Genomic DNA, 20,611 nt, shown 5'->3' on the forward strand with positions numbered 1-20,611 from the left:
ATAGGCAAGCTCTAGGCTGGGAGCTGGAGGTCTGGTTGAGAGAGTCTACATTTTATCCAATTCAGTAGGGAGCCACTGAAGCATCTGGACTATGAGAGTAACATCATTAGACCTGTGATTAGGAAAATCAGTTTGGTAGCCATGTGGAGAATTGCAAGGTATCTACACCCCAATCTCTGCAACACTTGTCTATGTCCTATAAATCCTCCACAGTGTGGCCACGTGTAATGCTGCAGTGGGGAGGGAGAAGAGGACTTCCACTAGGGCTGTTGACATGTTTAGTCCTTGGGTTGTCCACCTCTTATCCCTTACTCTTGCTAGATATGGGCTTCTACTCCTTTTCTATTCATGCATCTCATTGAGGATTTTTTTGTGCACCATTTTGCACAGTTACTGGTAATGAGTTACAGTTTGTTTACCCCATCATTCATCTCACTGTCCCTTGTCCTTTGGCTCACCCATAACTTTGATTCTTCAGAGTATTCCATGATTCATAATCATGTAGCATCACCAGAAGAATATTGGTGTTAGAATGATGAGTTTTTCAAGGAGAAGCTTAGGGTCTTTAAGGAAGCAGCAGGGTCTAGAGGGAATAGCACTGACTATTGTCATCAGTCCTGGGTACAAGTCTTACCTCGAATAATTACAACCTAGGTAACCTTGGGTCAGTAGTTTAACCAATCTTGTCTTCAGTTTCCTTATCTGTAATGAAGGTGTTATAATAGACTTTTGAGGTCTATGATCTTATAATCCTTTTTTTAAAGTGCTACACAATTTCACAAATGAAATTCAGTCACTTTTCTACCATCTATTTTGTTTCTGGCTGAATTTAGTTTCTATCTGCAGTGTCTACCCAAGAGAAATATGGTGGTAGACTAGACAGGGATCATTCTTTACCCTTTTATTTTTTCCTTTGTGCATAGTTAGGCCAGAGTCTTCTTCAGGACCTTAGCTCTCATTTAGGAGTCTCTACACTGTTCCAGGGCTTGATGTAATCAACAAAATGTCACCTTCAAACTGGAGCTCTGGAGAACCTCATCATCTATAAGGAATTCCTATTCCCTTTGGACTCTGCATTGGACATCCACCATGATAGTGGCAAACACATAGACCTCCCTGATTTATGCCTTGCTTGATATTAATAAACGAAGGGCTGAAAAATGTACTCTCTGCTACAACTGCCCAGTTTTTTTATGCCTGGAATGCAAGGCCCTTCCTCACTTTGGCATCTTAAAATCCTTAGCTCCCTTCAAATTTCAGCTCAAACACACGTCCTTCAGGAGGTTTTTCCTAATCCCGCCAGCTACTAGTGCATCCCTTCCCCTGCCTTATCACCTTCTTTTTAATTTGCATATACTTATATGTGTACATGTTCTTTTCCTCGATATAATTTATGTTTCATCAGGGCAAGAATTGTTAAGATATCTAGAGCACATCCAGTTCAAAATGGCCACTAGGCCACTGGAGAAGCAAGACTGGAGGTCAGCATAGCGATTAGGGCTGGAGAACTAGATTTGAGAATCATCAACACTGAGATAGTAATTAAATTCATGGGAACTGCTAAGATTACCAAGAGAAAAAGAGGAAGAAGAAAAGAAGACCAGGAGTCCTATGAGGCGTTCACTATTAGCAGGCATTACCTGGGTGAAGAAGAGACTGAAAAAGAATTTCCTTCTAGGAAGGAGAAGTAGGAGAGATTAGTGTCACAGAGAATATCAAGGAGAAGAGCAAGATCGGTGATGTCAGATGCTGCAAAGGAGTCAAGAAAGACAAGAATTGAGAAAAGACTCTTAGATTTCACAATTAATTAGATTCTTAGTAACTTTGGAGAGAGTGGTTTTGACTGAATGATGAGGTTGGAAGCAAGATTGTAGAGAGTTAAGACAGAAGAAAAGAAGCCAATTTGGCTAGACCATAGAGCGTATGAAGTAAAATAATACATAGTAAGGGCAGAAAGTTAAATTGGAACCATATTGTCGATGGTCTTAAATACCAAAACAGAGGCATTTGTTTTTGATCTTGGTAATAACAGGGACTCAGTGAAGTTGAGTAAGCAGGGAAGTGGCATGATTAGACTTAATGCTTTAGAAATATTACTTTGGCAGCCGTGTAGAGGATGGATTGAAAAGGGGAAAAAATGAGGAAAGGCAACTAAGTAGGACGCTACTACACTAGAGCAACAAGAACAATGAAGGCATGAGCTAGGATATTGACCATGTGTGTGGAGAGAAGGAGATAAGCATGAGAGATGTGGAAGTTGGCTCTGCAAGCCATGACAACCTATTGGGTTTGTTACCTGAAGGACACTGAGGACTTAAGGATGACTCTGAGTATGTGAAACTGGGTAAAGAAAAGAATAATGACGCCTTCAACAAAAATAGGGAAATTCAGAAGGGGGACAGGTTTGGGGGAAAGTTAGTTCCATTTTTGACATGTCCATTAAGGTAAGAACATAGAATGCATAAAGAAGAAAAATGAAAAGTAAGCCTGAAAAGGTAAGTGGGAGCCAATCTGTGGAAGGACTGAAATGACAGACTAAGGAGTGTGTACTTTATGCTAGACATAATCTCAGAAGGCATCTAAGGCAACTAAAATTTCTGAAGGTTTTGAGCTAGATAATGAAATGGCCAGGATTTGCATTGGGCAGTATTAACTGTTTTGGTAATGAAGGAGTTAAAACTATGGGAGAAATGGCTGAAGAAAAAGATCAGCTGATGGGGATGAGGGGGTGGGGTGGGAAGGTGTGAGAAGAACTGGCTCTCAAGGCCTAAGCCATCTCTAGTTTTAGAGGCTGGTCTTTGTCTCTGGAACATGACTTTAGAACCTTCTAGACAAGTGTTTTATCTTAAAAGCAAAGTCGCTGAAAAGAAAGAGTCCTTGAAATCAAGACATCACTAAGACTCAGTGGAAGTCAGTGGTAGGATGGGGCTCTCCCACATAAACTGGTAGTCATGTTCTACTGGTCAAGATATCCTGGAAGGTAAGTGCAACAAGACACTCCTCAAAACTTGAACTAGATATATGCAGAACTAGGTCAGTGATATTTTTCCCCTTCAAATTACTTATTTATTGAATTTTCTAAGCATTTATTATTTCTCCCTCCCATCATCCCCCCCACCAAATGAACAACAAAAAAGGTAAAAAACATTCACGACAAATATGCATAGTCCAGCAAAAAAGAAATTCTTATATCATTGATGTTATGATGAGGAAGAACAGTAGGGACTACTTGGTAGGGTGGCTTTGGAGTCAGAGGACCTTGATTCAGATCCTGCCTCTGTCCTTTATTACCTGTGTGACCTTGTCAAATCACTAAACTTCTCTGAGCCTCAGTTGCCACATCTGTAAAATGAGGGGGTTAGATTAGACGACCTCTAAGATACCTTCTAGTCCTGATCTGTGAATCTATAACATGCCTGATCCTTGTTTGAGTCATAATTGTAGAGGGGTGGGAGAGAGCATCCCTTTGGAGCCACATAAAGGTTCAAGAAAGAAGGTCTTCTTTGCTGAGTATGCATCTCTGTCTGTCAGTGGCGGGGTAGGGTTTAGCTGCATGGCATGCTGTGAGCTGCCTCCCATAATTGCTATCTGGAGCTAAGTGGCCAGTCAAGTAATTAAATAAACCTAAGACTCCTTTGTGTTATTCCTGACCCAGGAAAGCCATGATAGAAGTAGAGCATCATAGACAGGAATGTGCCTTCTTTTCACTTTTGGTCTCCAAGCTATCTGTCATTTCACCCATCCAGGTAGCGCCCCCACCAGTGCAAATCATAGTCTATCTATAACTTCTCCTTCCTGCTATGGGATGCTTTGCCTCATTTCATTTGTACCCTCAAAATAGGTCTCCAGAGGGTAGCTACTACTCCCTCAGGGCAAAGGGTTGAGGTTTTTATCATAAGCCCCCATCTGTTGTGTCCCTCCTCTCCCCATCAATCACCAGTTAATTTTCCCAATATTGTTTAATTAACATCAATTAGCTTTTGTAAAGAGATATTTACTGTAAACGGATAGCAAAAAAAAACCCTAAGAGTAATGACCTAAAAAACCAAGATTACACTCTCCTTTACCACCTCTATCCCTGGGAGAATGGACTTGACCCAGTGAAGTAGTTCATCATTCAATCAGGTCACTCCTCTAGCCTGAATGCCATGGAAACTGACAGTCTCTGCCACCTAGTGTAGTAGCTGGACCTCTGATGGCTCTTCTGACCTTTTTAAGCTCACAGATTGTAACCTTGTCTATTTGTCTCCAGATACTCATTCACTTAAGATTAGGAGAGAATGGGCCTTGACGCACAGCTGAAATAGCAGCAGTATACCTTCATGTCCACATAGTCACTGGGTAGAGCTAGGCGTCAAGCCAATACTACATCTGTCTCTCCTGATTCAGACGCTAATGACTGTTCTTGGCTTGTTTACCACCAGGAAAGAGAGATAAGACCCAGTGGACTTATGGAATGGAAGAGAGAGAGAGATTTCATCTGTTTGAGCCTTTTGAATGCACACTCAGTTGGAGCTCAGCAGCCAATTAAAAAGCTTTTCATCTCAATATAATGAGCTAATAGGAAACAGAATATCTCTTTCTGCTCTGGAATAGAGGAGGAAAGAGCCCTTCCATTTCACTGTTAAGCCTCCACATGGATGAGCAAAACAGAGCATAGTTCATATGATCAAAGGGCTGGGTCCTCACTGGCCAGTCCCCATTCCCATATGTGTGTGTATGTATACATATATAAAAGATTTGATTGATACAAATAAAATACTAGATAATTGTGGAGGGGAAGAATGTATGAGGGGAGGGAGCTCAGAGAGTACCAAAAAGATGGCTCTTGGACTCAAGGAAACCAGTGATTCCAAGAAGAAGAGATAAGGAGGGGGAGCTCTCCAGGCATGGGGGCCAGCCAGGGAAAATGCAGACAGACAGGAGACAGGGCATACAATGTGTGAGGAAGAGCAAGTAGTAGTTCTAGTGGCTATATAAGTGGTGAGAGGAGGAGATGATACCGAGAAGATAGATATGGTAAGGTTGGCCCATTGATTCCCCACCCCCACAGCCCCATGGGAATTTCTTTGACTGACAAGCTTAGGATAAGAGTCCTAGTAACTCAGGGATGGAGTGCTCAGTGAGATCCTGCTGGATAAAACCCACTTTGCCTCATGAATTGCTTCATTATTCATTAAGCAGAGAGTGGGTAATGACACCTTGAGTAAATACTAAGTACTGAGAAGCATGGACAGCTCCGTGGTGCCATGGATAGAGTACCAGACCTAGAATCAGGAAGACTCCTCCTGAGTTCAAATCTGACCTCCTACATTTACTAGCTGTGTGACCTTGGACAAGTCACTTCACCCTGTTGGCTTCAGTTTCCTCATCTACAAAATGAGCTGGAGAAGGAAATGGCAAAACCCTCTAGTATCTTTGCCAAGAAAACCCCAAATGGGGTCACAAAGAATCAGACACAACAACTGACTGAGCAACAGCAAAAAGTAGGAAACACAACCTTAGTGTATGTATACACAACACACATACGCCTATATGTATATGTTTGTGTATGGGTAAAACCACACACATATATACACACACACATTGTGTGTGTGTGTGTGTGTGTGTGTGTGTGTTCTGAACATCTGAGTTTCCTATTCCACTGAAAACACCAGGGACCAGTGGAAATACAAGGAGAATACAAGGTGTAGAAGGCAACAGCAGAGCAAATGGTGAGTGTCTAGCCTAAGTTCATATAAAAATGAAGTGTCTAAAGCCTCAGTAAAATTAGAGATCGAGTTAAAAACTTCAGGGAAAATAGCAGCTGTGAAAAGCAAATAAGCAGGAACCATCCACAACAGGAAGAAAGGAAAGTGACTAATCCTCGGCCCCTGCCAAGGGCTGATGACCCAACCCCGCTCTCCGGTTACACCAAATTGTCCCGGAATCTTCAATGATGAAGTTAATAGGTTTCTTTCAGACATTCTTCCCTAACTTTAAACACTCACAATTTCCAACACATGGATTAGACCCTTCTGGGTTTTTCTCCCACCATCAGGGGCTTTCCTGTTTTCTTTGGGATTTTTCTTCCCTGAGGGCCTCAACCTTTCTTGTTCTAAAGGAGATTGATGAGGTCTTTTTGAAGTTAACTTGATCTCAATCTATCTTCAGTTCTCTGTGGCTCCGGAAGATTCCACTTCTTTCCATACAACCGATTTCCATATTCTGGTCAATACCTCTGCTCTGAGATGAGTGAGTTAGGGAACCTTTCATAAGGACAGCTCATCTGATATAGAGTATGTAGTTACTGCATGGATAGAGTATAGGTCCTGGAGTCAGGAAGACCAGGGATCACATCCTGCCACAGACATTTACCAGCTGAATGATCCTGGGTGAGTCATTTTCAATAACTGCCTGCCTCAGTTTACCTCAGCAGCAAAAATGGGAAGTGATAGCTCTTCCCTCCAAGGGTTGTGAGGATAAAATGAGGTAATATTCATTCTGTGCTTTGCAAACCTTAAAGAGCTCTATAAATGCTCTATATTATTATTTAAAGGCACTTTCTTCATGAGAAATCTGAGAAGTGGATGGGTTGGGGAACTCTTACCCCTTTTTGCTGATGAGAATTCTGAAGGACAAAGAGACTGAGCCACTGCTCAGAGTCACCCAGCTACTACATGGCTTTTAGTAATTGGTTTGAGGATGGAAGAATATTGTTTATTGATTTGGGAGGAATCTAGATTAGGGAGGAATTGCTATATAAATGAGACTCACACCACATTCAGCTCTGGTGACTAATTGTCAGAGCAGCCCCCTCCTTTTGTGTGGTCCATAGTGCTGCATGTGGGAAAGCATGGGAGTGAATGGTCAGGTCCATCCCTCCCAAGTTTGCAGCATCTTAGCTGGGGTGGTCTGGCTTCTGCTCCTATTCCATTGGTCTCATTTCTGACCCCCTGGGGAAAGCAGACAGAACCTGCTGTCACACATCAGGGTTTCTACACCTGATCTTTCCAGCCTTGTTATGCATTACTTCCCTTCCTTTATTGTCCAGCCTAACTGACTTTTTCTATACTTCTCACACTCCTCCCATCTTCCATCTCAGTGCCTTTGTACTGGCCATTTCTCCATGCCCCAAATGCACTCCCTCCTCACCTCTCCCAAGACTGCTCAAATGCTACCTTCCATGTGTAGCCTTCCCTGATCCCCTGACTGCTAATGCCCTCCCTCTTCTCCTCCCTCTCTCCTTCTTTTATTAGCCTGTATTTAACTCCCTTGCATTTATTTTCTATTCATTCTATCTATACTTATACAGTGTATCCCAAAAGGATACTTTTAAGGATGCTTTTAAGACTTTTGGAACACCATGTATGCATATGCATTTTTTCCCATGCTAGACTATAAGCTCTTTGAGAGCACACTGTTTCATTTGTTGTTGTTTTTGGCCTAACAACTAACACAATTCCTGGCACATAATAGGTGTTAAGAAAGGCTGGTTTGTTGACTTAGGTATCTGTGAGTGAGTATAGTGGTAATCAGCTCCTGGGCTGCTTCTGAGGCAGGTCACAGGTCACATGAGAAGGGACCAGACTTGTGATGATTGCTTTGTTTTTGAATTTTTGAGGGGTATGAACTGGTGCTGTGCCATCCAGATTTGGGCTAAGAGTCATGTATGTAATTTTCTTTTTGCAACTGAGCTCAATCCTTCGTCACTTGGAAAGGGTGTCCAGGGCCAGGCATCATACATGGCATTGCTAGAGCCAGATATTGAACCCAGACCTTGTGATTCCAAGCCTGAAGTCATTTCTACCTCAGCACATGGCACCTCTGGTTCTTCCTGTTACTTATTGGTGGCTAACTGGGCAGGACCTTCTCATTTGTGCCCATCCCTTGCTGAAGCTAGCTGCCTTCCTTCCAGCAGCCAAACATTCAGGATAAAAATTAATTAGTCCTTGATCCAGTTCTTTCATTGGACAAGACTGAGTTATTCAATTTTAGACTGGAGAAGACCTGCAAGATCCTGATGCAGTGTCTCCCCATCCCCTTTTCCCAGATAGAAAAAGTAAGCCCAGGGTAGTTAGATCAAATAGCTTCCACAATGGGAGACAAACAGGAGGCATTTGCTTCTTATCGGGGGTAGAGAGCACAGCAAGGTGTTTGGACTTGGTACAGAATAAATACATGTACCATTGTGCGGGCCCTTCTCCGGGGATTCCTCTCTGCGTTGTGCTTGATTTTATTGCCCATTTTCATTCAAATCCACCAAGGAATGGAGTGATTTTGTTTCTGCTCCTTTTTGAGAAACCTCAATTCTGAAGCCTCGTGGGAAGGCAGGATGAGGTCACCTCTGGGCTTGTGTCACATTGCAGGACAATTAAACAAAACAGGACTATGTCTGATGTTTTACAGACTCAGAATTGGAAGAAGTCTTCTGCTCCCACACCTGAGCAGGGATCACCTCTCTAGCATACTCAGCAAGCGATTGTCCAGCCTTTGCTTGAAGCCCTCCGATAAAGGGAGACTCACCACCTCCTGAGCCCATCCATTCCACTTTTGGACAGCTCCAGATATTGCCAAGCTTTCCCTCAACCCAACTGAAATACTCTCCACACCTTTGACCTACTCATAATTCTCTTCTCTGGGTCAAGGCAGTGCAAGTCTAAACCCTCTTTCTTACAACAATTCCTCACTTACTAGAAGACAATGACCTTCCTCAACCATGTTCTTCCACTACCTCCACCACCACCACCCACTCCATCTTCTTTGCCCCAGTTTGATCCTCATATGGTCTGGTCTCCACTCCCCTCCTCATCCAGATCACCCTGCCCTGGATGGATACACTCCAGTGTGTCAGTGTCCTTCCTAAAATATGGCAGCCCAGACTACTTTCTGCTTCCATTCCAGAGTGCTGAATACAGTGCTGTGCTTAACAAATCCCTGTTGACTCTATGAAGTTGGGATACACTCTTGCTCACTTCATAGAATCACCCTAGTAGCCTTTTTATCTTTTAACATTTTTAAAAAATTCTGAGTTCCAGTCTCTTCCTCCCACCCCTCCCCCACCCATTAAGGAGGCAAGCAGTAAGATATCAGTTACACATGTGAAGTCATGCAAAACCTATTTCCTTATTAGCCAGAATCACCCTCTCAGTGCTGGAAAGTGCTACAATTGGAATAAAAAGTCACTAAACCACAGAATTTCAGAGTTGGAGGGAGCCTCACTGTCTGTCTAGTTGAACAGCTCTTTTTCTACCTACTCTGTTAAAACTTTCTCTGCTCAAACCTACCTAGAGTGTTCCCTCAGTCCTTAGACCTCCCATAACAACTGCCCAAATTTATATCGTGATTCAGTTACAAAGAGTTCTACTCTGTGAGGTATCTGGGACAAGTATGATCACTGCCCCCAACTTTACAAATGAGGAAACCAAGGCTTAACCCAGTTAAGTGACCATCATGTGGATAATGGGTGACAGGGCCAGGGATGGAACCTCATTCATCTGGCTACTCTTTCTGTTTTGCAACTTTTTATTTAGTCCATCATCTGGCATTGATAGATTTCTGTGCATCAGTCTTCAGTTCACTTCTCCAAACATTTTGTAACTGCCTCTACTGTGCACTCAGGCACTGGAGATTGAAAAGCAAAAAACAGTATAGGCTCTGCCCTGTGGTAACTTATAGTTTGATAGGGAGGATCTGACATGTACAAATAAGTAAACAATCCACAAATATGAAGTGCCTACTATGTGCTTTCAGCTAGGGGCAGCTAGGTGGTGCAGTGGATAAAGCACCAGGCCTAAACTCCTCTTCCTGCATTGAAATCTGGCCTCAGACACTTACTAGCTGTGTGATCCTGGGCATGTCACTTAATCCTGTTTGCCTCAGTTTCCTCTGCGAAGTGAGATGGAGAAAGAAATGGCAAACAACTCCTGCATCTCTGCCAAGAAAATCCCAAATGTGGTCACAAAGAGTCAGATACAGCTTCAAATGACTGAACAGCAACAGCAGCAGCCCTAAAGTTCAGATGGGAGAGATTTATTCTTTCAGCCAAGGATCTCATTCACCCTTGAAAGAGAAACTTTGTGAAGACAGAGACCCAAATACTAATGTTCAGCTTTCTAGCACCTCTGGGTGCTAGAAACTCTGGGACAGATTAACTATGCAAATATTGTCCTGGTTAAATTCTGCCTAGGTTAAAAGCTTGCCACTCCCTCCTACCCCTTGTTGTAGGACCTGTTAAACTGTGACTGCCAAGATTCATTTTCTAGAGCAGCTAGCTTATGGTTTCTTTGATCTTTCTTCATAATATGTACAAGAATATGGTTTTATTCTTAGAATTTTGCAACTGCAAGTGCCATCTTTCCTCGTTCTGAGGAATGTAAATGAATCAATATTGCCTGCTCCAGAATAAATACACAAATACACGTATTTGTACATAGATACATTATTAATAAGTAAGACTTTGTCAAGCTCTTTGTATGTTGGAAGTTGATTTTGCCTCCTCTGTGAAATCTGAGTAAACATTCATAGATCATTGCATGTGAGGATAGGCAATTAGGTCAGTGATGCTGGAATGGAGAGATCATGGAGGGGAGGGATTGAAGAAAGAGATTGGAAGGGTGAGGAGGAGAATGGTGTTAGGGGTGGGGAAGCAGTGGAAAGCCACAATCAACCCCGAAAAGCATTGGATTCCTCATTTGAGAGTCAATAAACCAAACTGTTCTTCTGTCATTTGGCAGATTAAGAGACAGAACTCTGTGAGAAGATGTATGCCCATATGGAAGGCTAAGAGGTATAGTGGAGAGAGATCATGCTATAGTTGGAGTCAGAGACCTGAGTTCAAACCCTACTCCACACACTCATTAGCTGTGTGGAATTGGGCCTCTCTCTGCCTCAGTTTCTTCCTCTGTAAAATAGGGACAATAATAATCCCTCCTTCACTGGGTTGTTGTGAAGATCAAATGAGGCCACATATGTAAAGGGCATTGTAAACCCCAGAGCACTGTATAAATGCTAATTGTTATTATTGTGTCACATGACAAGTAGATATTCATTATCCCTTGCTTTTTTTTTTTTGCTTTTATTCCTAAAACCAGCTGAAAGTCACTTCCCCCTTCCCAAAAATATCTTCTTAGATCAGTTTCCATCTGGGCTCAGACAGCCCCATCATTTGTACCTAGCATCATAGACAAGACCTTCCATATCCCCCTTATCAGCTAACCTTGAGTAAATTGGGAACACATCAAGTCCTTATATTTTCAAACCCTTCAACTAATTACTGAACTCAGAGATCTCAAAGCATCCATTTGGATGTAAAGGTTTATTTCCCACTGATTACTATTCTGGGACCCCTGGAAAAGAGTGACTATCTTCAGCACATGTCAGATATGGGATTTTTTCCTATTGAAAAACAGAATGCTGGGAAGTGGCCTTTTGATTTGCCAATCTAATTCAGACCTGGCTATGGAGAAACACAGCATCCATCCCATTCTCTATTGAGGTTGGTTATACAAACTATCCTTCAATAAATTTTTTTTGGTCACATGAGTCTTATAAATGGACAGGTCATTTTCCCTTTTCCCCCCTACATAGACACTGAGTGGCCACTCATTTGGAGAAGCCTTTGCAAGCAAATGGAGGGACTCACATAGAGAAACTTCAGCTGCCTTGGATGACTCAGATTTACCTCTACTCTACTGATTCCTTAGTCTTACTGGCCCGTTCTCAATGTCCTACTTTGAAATTGGCATATGCACACCACTGTGACATTCACTAGGATTATAACTCAAGGTTGCCGCCTTCCCCTTACACCATCAGCTGCCTTTCCTTTTCAGTGTCTTGGTACGTGCTCCCCAACACACACCAGGCACAGTGCTGCTGCAGAGTCCTCTGCTCCCCAACCAGATCCTCCTAACTGATGTGTTACCCTAAGACAGGATCATCTCAGAGCTGCAGGTTCCCAGTGTGGTTTAAAGTGATTTTCTTAAAGTGCATGTCTGATCATGTTAAGCCCACACCCTCACCCCCTATTCAATAAACTCCAGTGGTTCCCTAAGACTCCAGGAACAGAAACAAAATGCTTAGTTTGGCATTCAAAGCTCTTCATAACCAAGTCCCCTCCTACCTTTATAGTTTTCTTAAACCTTACTTCCTAGCATAGACACTTTGATCCAGTGACACTGATCTCCTGGTTGTTTTGAGAACAAGACTCTCCATCTCTTAGCTCTGAACATTCTCTCTGGCTGTCCTCCATGCCTGGAATGCTCTCCCATCTCCATCCACTCTAACTACTGACCTCCCCAGCTTCCTTTAAGTCCCAACTACAATTCCATCCCTTACTGGAAGCTTTCCCCAATCCCTCTTAATTCTAGGGCCTTACCTCTGTAATTATTTCCTATTTATCCCGTATATAACTTACTTCGTTTATATTTGTGTGTTGACTCCCCCATTAGACTGGGAGCTCCTTGAAGGCAGGGACTATCTTTTGGCTTGGCTTGTAAGCTCACACATGGTAAAAGGGACTAGCTCTAGAAAGAAACCTAAAGGCTGCCCAGTTATGGAATCACAGACTTGGAGTTAGACAGTGCCTCAGAAGCCATCTAATCCAACCCCATCATTTCACAGATGAAGAAACTGAGGTTCAAGGAAGTTATATGACTTGCCTAACATCACATAGGCAATGACAAGAGATGGGTTACTAACCAACTTCTCCATTCATGATCCTTTGTTGTTCCTTGCCCATTACACTCTTCTCTGCTGACTCTAGGCTTTTTTAACTGGCTGACCCCCATGCCTGGAATGTTGTCCCTCCTCATCTGTGCCTGTTGAAGTCCCAGCTGAAATCCGACCTCCAGCAAGAATCTTGCTTAATGTGATTGCCTTCCCTCTGTTGATTATGTCCAATTCATCCTGAATGGAGCTTGTTTGGACATAGTCATTTGCTTATTATCTCCCCAATTACACTGTCAGCTCCTCAAGGGCAGGAACTGTCTTTTGCCTTTCTTTGTATCCCCAGCACTGAGTATATAGTGTTGGGCACATAGTAGGCACTTAATAAATGCTTATTGACTTAATAGATATTCAATGAATGGGCTGTTGCCTCACCCTAAGTAAGTACCCGCAAAGACCTTGCCCTAAAGGGCCAAGGTCTCCCAGTGCATCCTGGGTCATCTCCAGTCATCCTGATGAATATCTGGTCACTGAATTCAGATGGCTCTGGAGAAGTGAGATTGGTGACTTTGCACAGCTCTCCCTCACTCAAAACAAAGTCAAGTGCAAGTCATGTCATCATTTCTCTGATGGCATGGTCAATGAAGGACGAACACAAAATCCCCAATACTTAGAATAGTGCCTGGCACATACTAGGTGCTTAATAAATATTTATTGATTGATTAGTACAAACCCCTCATTTTAAAAAAAAAGTAAACTGAGGCCAGAGAAGGGAAGAAAATTGTTCAGTCATACAGTAGGGTTGTTGTAGAATGAGATCTAGAATCCAAGACTCCAGAACTTTAGTCCACTTCTCTTTTCATGACACCCTAAGCTAAGGGATGTATTAGGTACCATGGATCAAACTAAATTCATTGCCAGTCTGTGGTGCCCAAGGAGGTGCATGTTCTTTCAGACAAACTGGTCCCAGAGGCCACAGATTTATCCATAGACCTAAAGGATGCAAAAGCTAAAAGACAACTTAGAGACAGGGACAAGAGACACATGATCATGAGCTGACACACATGTACATGTTCACATGTACCTTCAACATGCAGTCATACACAGGGGCAAGGTTGCCTATGGTCCACCAGTGGCACTATCATAGAGCTGGAAAGAATCTTAAGGCCATCAGCTTGCAGATTAGAAGACTGAGGTGGGGAGAGAAGAAAGGCCTTGTCCAAGGCCAGCTATGAATTAGGGGGCAGGAGAGAAATCATAGGAGATAAAACCTCAGCCTCACACAGTTGGTATGCTACAGCAATGCAAACTATTCATAACTACAGGAAAAGTAAGCTTCAATTCCTACTCCTTCACCCTCTGAATTGTCAACAATTCCTCAATGAGATTTCTCTGTGGGTCCTTTGTCCCATGATAATAATCCCTGGAGGAAAACTATGAACCCACTGTCCCAGAGCCAGACTGTGTATACTCCCCCACCTGCCTCAGGATATTAGGACTTGGAGTGTTTTTGTCTAATGCCATCAGCTCACGTCCCCATTCCTGTGTGTCCTCCCCAGTGTTCACCACTAGCAATTAGCACCCCATTTTCATTTAACTAATTAATATCAATTAGCTTTAAAAAGGAATTTTTACAATGTCAAGTATTTTAATTGACTTAATTTAATTTAAAAAGGAATTTACAGCAAGAACAGAAGCAAAAAAGCATCTCCCCCTGTCACCTTTAGCATTCTCTCCCCTATCCCGTCTCTTTCCCTGGGGAAGAGTGAGCTCAAAGTTAAGGCAGGTTCTACAAAGAATTCTGCCCCACCAAGTTGACTTCTGAATTCAGTGGATGGGTTGCTGTGGCTCTCCCTTGGCTGCCTTTTCTCTATGCCTGGTCACCCTATTCCTCACCACTGGGCTCCTGGCACATGCCAGAATGGACTCCTCCACCTCCTGGACTTTAGGTGGTTCTGTCTCCCTGAGTTTTGAAGCTCACATGAGTCACAAGGTTGGACTTCCCAGTTCACTTGCCATTTTCCATCTGCAGCTCTGCCTGTCTGAACTCCATGGAGCAAGATGTTGGGTACCCACTGGTGCATGCCCTCTTCTCTCCAGCTTCCTTCTGTGGGTTGTCTTCCTCCATCAGACTGTAAGCTCCTTGAGAGCAGGGACTGTTTTTTTCTTATTTGTATCCCTAGCTTTTAGCACAGTGCCTGGCACACAGTCAGTGCTTAATAAAGCAAATTTATTGAATTGAATTGAGTTGTAGCTATCCCCAGTACTACACTTAAAATCAGGGAAGAACATAAGCAACTGAGACAGAGACAATAGCAAGGCTATGTACTCATAGCACATGTGGCATCAATCCAAGGAGTAGGGGAAAGGCCCAAGGCCTTTTTCCTGAATGTTCCCCATTTCCAGCTCAGTAGCCAATCAATGATCCAACTCCTCCCCACATAGTCAGCAGACCACAACTATTTACAGAATGCCAGCAAGCCCATGCAGCAATTCAGGGAGTGGGGCCCTTCCATTAGATGTCATCATGAAGTTCTTTAGCCTCTTCCACATGGGCTGGTGGCAGGCAGAGTATGCTAAGCTTGAAAATGGAGCTCCCTTGACTGGGCCCCTATAAGTTTTATAAAGCCACAATGGGGCTAGATGGCACCAATGTCATTATCTCAATTTTACAGATGATTTTTAGGCAGCTTAACTGGTTTGTCCACGATCACATAGCTGGTGTCAGAGTCAGGCTTTTGTCCTAGAACTCTTAATTTGTTATCAATTAGAGTGAGCAGGCCCCAGAGTGAGAAAAGGGGTCTCCTATTAGACCTTTCCTAAATATCCCTTCTCTTGTTTTGAAGTCTCCTGAATATCAAGTGAACTGAAACTCATTCCTGCTGCTTGGATGGAGTGGGACCCTCTGAGCTTAGCACAGTTCTCTGCACATAGAAGATTCTTAACAAATGCTAATGATCTAGTACAATACAATACTGTATCATATTATACCATACCATATCACATCATATCGTATATCATCTTATAATGTATCATGTAATATAATATTATGCTCTACAGTTGACTGTATGAGATCTGAATAATTCACATGTCAATTTCACTTTGTACTTGTTAAGTACTTACCATCTGTTCTTTTATTGTATACCCTATTAGGGAAGTAATAGAAATATTATTATGTCTATTTTATACATGAAGAAACTGAGGCCCAGAAGGGAGAAATAACTCACCCAAGCCTCTCAGTCATTTTCTCTCACTCCTAGTCTGATGATGACCCTTCTATGTCCTCACACTGACCTTGCTAAAATGGCAGAATGCCTGTTCCTTCCCTTCATCTCCCAGGATCCCAATGTACAAAAACACCAAGGTAAGATAACTTTCTTGGGAAAATATCCCAGCAAAGAGAGGATTCAAATCAATAAAAAACAAAAACATATAACAAGTGGGAAGGAATTCTGGGCCCCCAAAAGAGAGATTGGACTCCAATTTGGCAAGTGCTATGAACTCCTCCAAAGCAGTTAGATTTATAGTAGGGGCGTTTTCAATTTCCCCATGGATGGCTGTCTGCCTCCCAACGCACTGACTTAAATACTAACAGGCCATTGCTGGAAATCCAGCCAGATTGATTTGGGGGGTGGGGGAAGAAGAGGAGAAGCAGGGGCCAAGATTAATTTGACTTGGAATCATCCCAGAGTTTGCACATGCTGACCACAAAAGGGGATGTCTTGGATCATTCTGGGGGGAGATGTGGGTTATTTACTATTCATTTCAACATATGCATCTCCTTCTTCAAATGCCTCCAGGGAGAGATGAAACCCTCCAGAACACCTCCAGCCAGGTTCCCTGGTAAAGAGGCAGGGGAATGTGAACGTTCTCAACTTCAGAGCCATTGGAACAAGTGATGGGAAGAAATCAGAATTAGGCTTCAGATTCACATGTCCTTTCTTTACTCTCCAGTCACTGTGGTAGAGGAAGCCCTGGGTTTGAGTATGAGAGACGTTGATTCATGGATCAGAAAGTCTCTGAGTTGGAATGGGCTTTGGATGTCTTCCATTCTGAAACACACAAAGCTGGAATGCCGTCTACAATATCTCTGAGCAGTGGTCACTCAGCCTCCGCTTGAATTGTTCAGTCAGGCAACAAGCACTTATTAAATGCTTACTGTGTGCCCAGCACTAATGATATAAAGAAAGGCAGTAAAACACTGACCCTGCTTTCAAGGAACTCACAGTCTAATAAGGGGAAAAGCACACAAACAGCTATGACCAGATACAGACAAGATGAATTGTAGATAGTCTCAGAGGGAAGGTACTAGCATTAAGAGGGATCACAAAAAACTCCTCACAAAGATAGGATTTTTAGTTCCCATGAGTCATTTCACTTTAGGATATTTCTATTTGTTGGAAAATTTTTCCCTATGTTGAGCCAAAATCAGCCTCTCTTGGCTCTTGGCTCTTCCCCCCCAAGCTCTGCCCCCACCCCAAGCCATCAAGTAGAAAGGCAGTGCTGGATTTGAAGCCAAGAAGATCCAGGTTCAAGTTGAGCTCAGTCACTTACAAGCTGGGATGACTCACTTTTCAGTGCCTCACTTTTCTCATTTCTCAAATGAGAGAGTTGGGTTTGACAGCCTCAAAAGTCCCTTTCAAGCTCTAAATCTGTGTTCTTGTGGTCCTATGCCTTTTTCTCTGCCCGAAAGTCCAACATTATAAATTCATTCTTTTGGGTCCTGTTGCCCCACTTACAGGTCACGGAGCTAATAAGAGTCATCACTGGGACCAGAATTCAATGTGATTTTCCTCATACCACATTTCCTGTGGTATTCTGAGCTACCTTAAAATAGTTCTCTCATCCTAGCAACCTTGTGGATATAGCTCATTTGGTGCTATATATAGCTAGTTAGTCAGGCAACATTATTAATTGAGTACCCAGTGTCAACTGATCACTCTGTTGGGTTCTTTGGAAACAAGTAGGGGAAAAGGGACATGGAATAATAGTGGTAGTAGAAGAAAAAAGCATTAATAATGATAATGTTAATTTACCTTTGTATTGCAGACAGTCTTAACTTGGGGTCCATGGACCCTCAAGACAAATACTTTCTTCACTATAATTTATTTCCTTTGTAATCTTATTTAATGCATTTAAAACATGATTCTGAGAGTAGTTCATAGATTTTTCCAGATAGTTCTCCTAGTGAGGAGAAAGACCTAAGTTCAAATCTGGCCTCAGATACTCACTAGCTGTTTGACTTGGGCAAGTCACTTAATGCTGTTTCCCTCCTCTGTTTCTTCATCTGTAAAATGAGCTGGAGAAGGAAATGGTCAACTACTCTATTATCTTTGTCAAGAAAACCAGAAATGCAGTCACAAAGACTCAGATACAACTGAAAACAACTGAACAACAACATGGGCCATTGGGGTCCATTCCTAATCTGAAATTCTGGGATAGTGTCCAAGAGTCTGGGGTCACTTGCATACCATGGTAAGACTATGGAGTAGGATTTTAGTGAAGGAATAATGAGAATGATACTAAAACCTTACATTTGTGCCATAGGGCTTGCTCTAGACCTCTTAACATTATGTGGATATTGATGGATTATGCAGGATGTCTATTGATATTATGATATTCTTGATTATCCCTCAAGATACATACACAAAATTTAACTGCAACTCAAAATGGATATAAATTGCAAGGAGGGAAATTAGGTTGAATATAAGGGAAAATTCATAAAACTTCATAATGTTGAATGCTGTCCAATGTAGAATGGGCTTCTTTGGAGGGTAGTAGACTCCTCCTCCCCGTGGGTCTTCAGGCAGAGCTGGTGACCACTTTTCATTTGTGATCTGGAATATAAGGCCAGAAAGACCCCTTCCAGCTCTGAAATTCTGTGATTCCAATTCTGGGAAATGAAAGAAGCTGAATATACTATACATATCAAAAATAGAGAGAGATAATTTCTCCCAATGACAGGGTATAGTAAATATAGAATATAGGGCTTAGAGTCAGGAAGACGTAAATTCAAATTCTGCTGTAGACATTAACTAGCTTTGCGACCCTGGGCAAGTCATCTCTCTCAACCCTCAGTTTTGTCATCTATAAAATAGGAAATAATTGCACCTCCCCCACAGGACCGTTGTAAGTAAGTATCAAAGGATAGATAGGTGGAGAAACAAATAGATAGACAGATAGACAGACAGACAGACAGACAGATAGACAGATAGATAGATAGAGATATGTATATTTACAAACATATGTATATATACATATATATTTAAGAATCTACAAGAATATAAAAGAAAAAATCCGCAGACATTTCAAAAATACATGAAAAGGGGGACCAAGTTTTAAGAAAACTTTTAGCATGCAAAACCAACAAGAATGAAAAGCCTCATTTTGATATAAAAAGCAAAGGGAACTATGTGATTAATATTAGCTATCACCATGGAGACAGCATAGGGTGATAATGAAACAGCAATGGCATTGTTTCAATGAACAAGTACCCTAATGTAATCTCAATGGGGAAAGGGGGGGATAAGAAAATAACAGTAATGTTTTTGATTAACAACTAAATGGCACAAAGGGATTTGAGGGGATTTATATTAGTTTTTTCTAAGTAAATAATAATTATTTTTTATTAAAGATACAAATTAGTGCATGGAGTGATCTTTATTCATTCAGTTTTTATTCTTTTCGTTTACCGAAAGGAAGTCTAAGCACTACTGAAAACAGAAAGACAATAAGGTACAGTGGAGTCAAGTCAATTGTGTTCCTCCTTCATTGCTGAAGAACATGCCATCAGAGAAATGATGACATGACTTGCACTTGACTTTGTTTTGAGTGAGGGTGGGCTGTGCAGGTCACCAACTTCACTTCTCCAGAGCCATCTGAATTCAGTGACCAGATATTCATCAGGATGACTGGAGATGACCCAGGGTGCACTGGGAGACCTTGGGCCCTTTAGGGTGAGGCAACAGCCCATTTATTGAATACCTGTTAGGTCAATAAGCATTTATTAAGTGCCTACTATGTGCCCAGCACTATATACTCAGTGCTGGGGATACAAAGAAAGCAAAAGGCAGTTCCTGCCCTTGAGGGGCTGACAGTGTAATTGGGGAGATAATAAGCAAATGACTATGTCCAAACAAGCTCCATTCAGGATGAATTGGACATAATCAACAGAGGGAAGGCAATCACATTAAGCAAGATTCTTGCTGAAGGTGGGATTTCAGCTGGGACTTCAACAGGCACAGATGAGGAGGGACAACATTGCAGGCATGAGGGGCAGTCAGTTAAAAAAGCCTAGAGTCAGCAGAGAAGAGTGCAATGGGCAAGGAACAACAAAGGATCATGAATGGAGAAGTTGGTTAGTAACCCATCTCTTGTCATTGCCTATGTGATGTTAAGCAAGTCATATAACTTCCTTGAACCTCAGTTTCTTCATCTGTAAAATGATGGGGCTGGATTAGATGGCTTCTGAGGCACTGTCTAACTCCAAGTCTATGATTCCATAATTGGGCAGCCTTTAGGTTTCTTTCTTTTACCATGTGTGTGCTTTACCATAGGTCACCTAAAGACAACTGACAAGGATGAGTGGACTACAATAAAATAGCAGTGAAGACTTCTGCAGAAGAATCTATGTAACAAAACCATTTTGGGACATTATTGTCATCTACAAAGCTTTTTTTAAATATTTGATGTGTCAAAATTGTCCCCATTGGAAGAATAAATCAAAAACTGAAAGCATAATGGATATCTTTATTGTAGTATAAAAAGCTAGATACATTATAAAATAATGTGAAATGCTTAAGAAAAACTAACAAGAGTTATTTAAATTTTAATGATCAAACATTATGGGATGGAATTTTGTTCTTGTACACAATACCTTTATTTTGTACATTATCATTGGTGATCATGCCATCTTTTTATACATGTGTACGTGTGTATATCCAGCAAAACTGCAGCTTTAATAAAT

At 42.0% G+C, this 20,611-nt stretch overlaps 1 long non-coding RNA gene across 1 annotated transcript in view; it reads left to right on the forward strand.

The window, feature by feature from the left end:
- The window catches only part of LOC140505132 (uncharacterized), a 47,995-nt gene extending 27,613 nt beyond the window's left edge, over positions 1–20,382 (forward strand). The window contains exon 2 of the long non-coding RNA XR_011967388.1: positions 20,202–20,382. This is a non-coding gene — a long non-coding RNA (uncharacterized lncRNA). The remainder of the gene's footprint in view (positions 1–20,201) is intronic.
- The last annotated feature ends 229 nt before the right edge of the window (positions 20,383–20,611 follow it).

The sequence above is a fragment of the Notamacropus eugenii genome, chromosome 5, assembly GCF_028372415.1.
Source record: "Notamacropus eugenii isolate mMacEug1 chromosome 5, mMacEug1.pri_v2, whole genome shotgun sequence".
NCBI classification, from domain to species: domain Eukaryota; kingdom Metazoa; phylum Chordata; class Mammalia; order Diprotodontia; family Macropodidae; genus Notamacropus; species Notamacropus eugenii.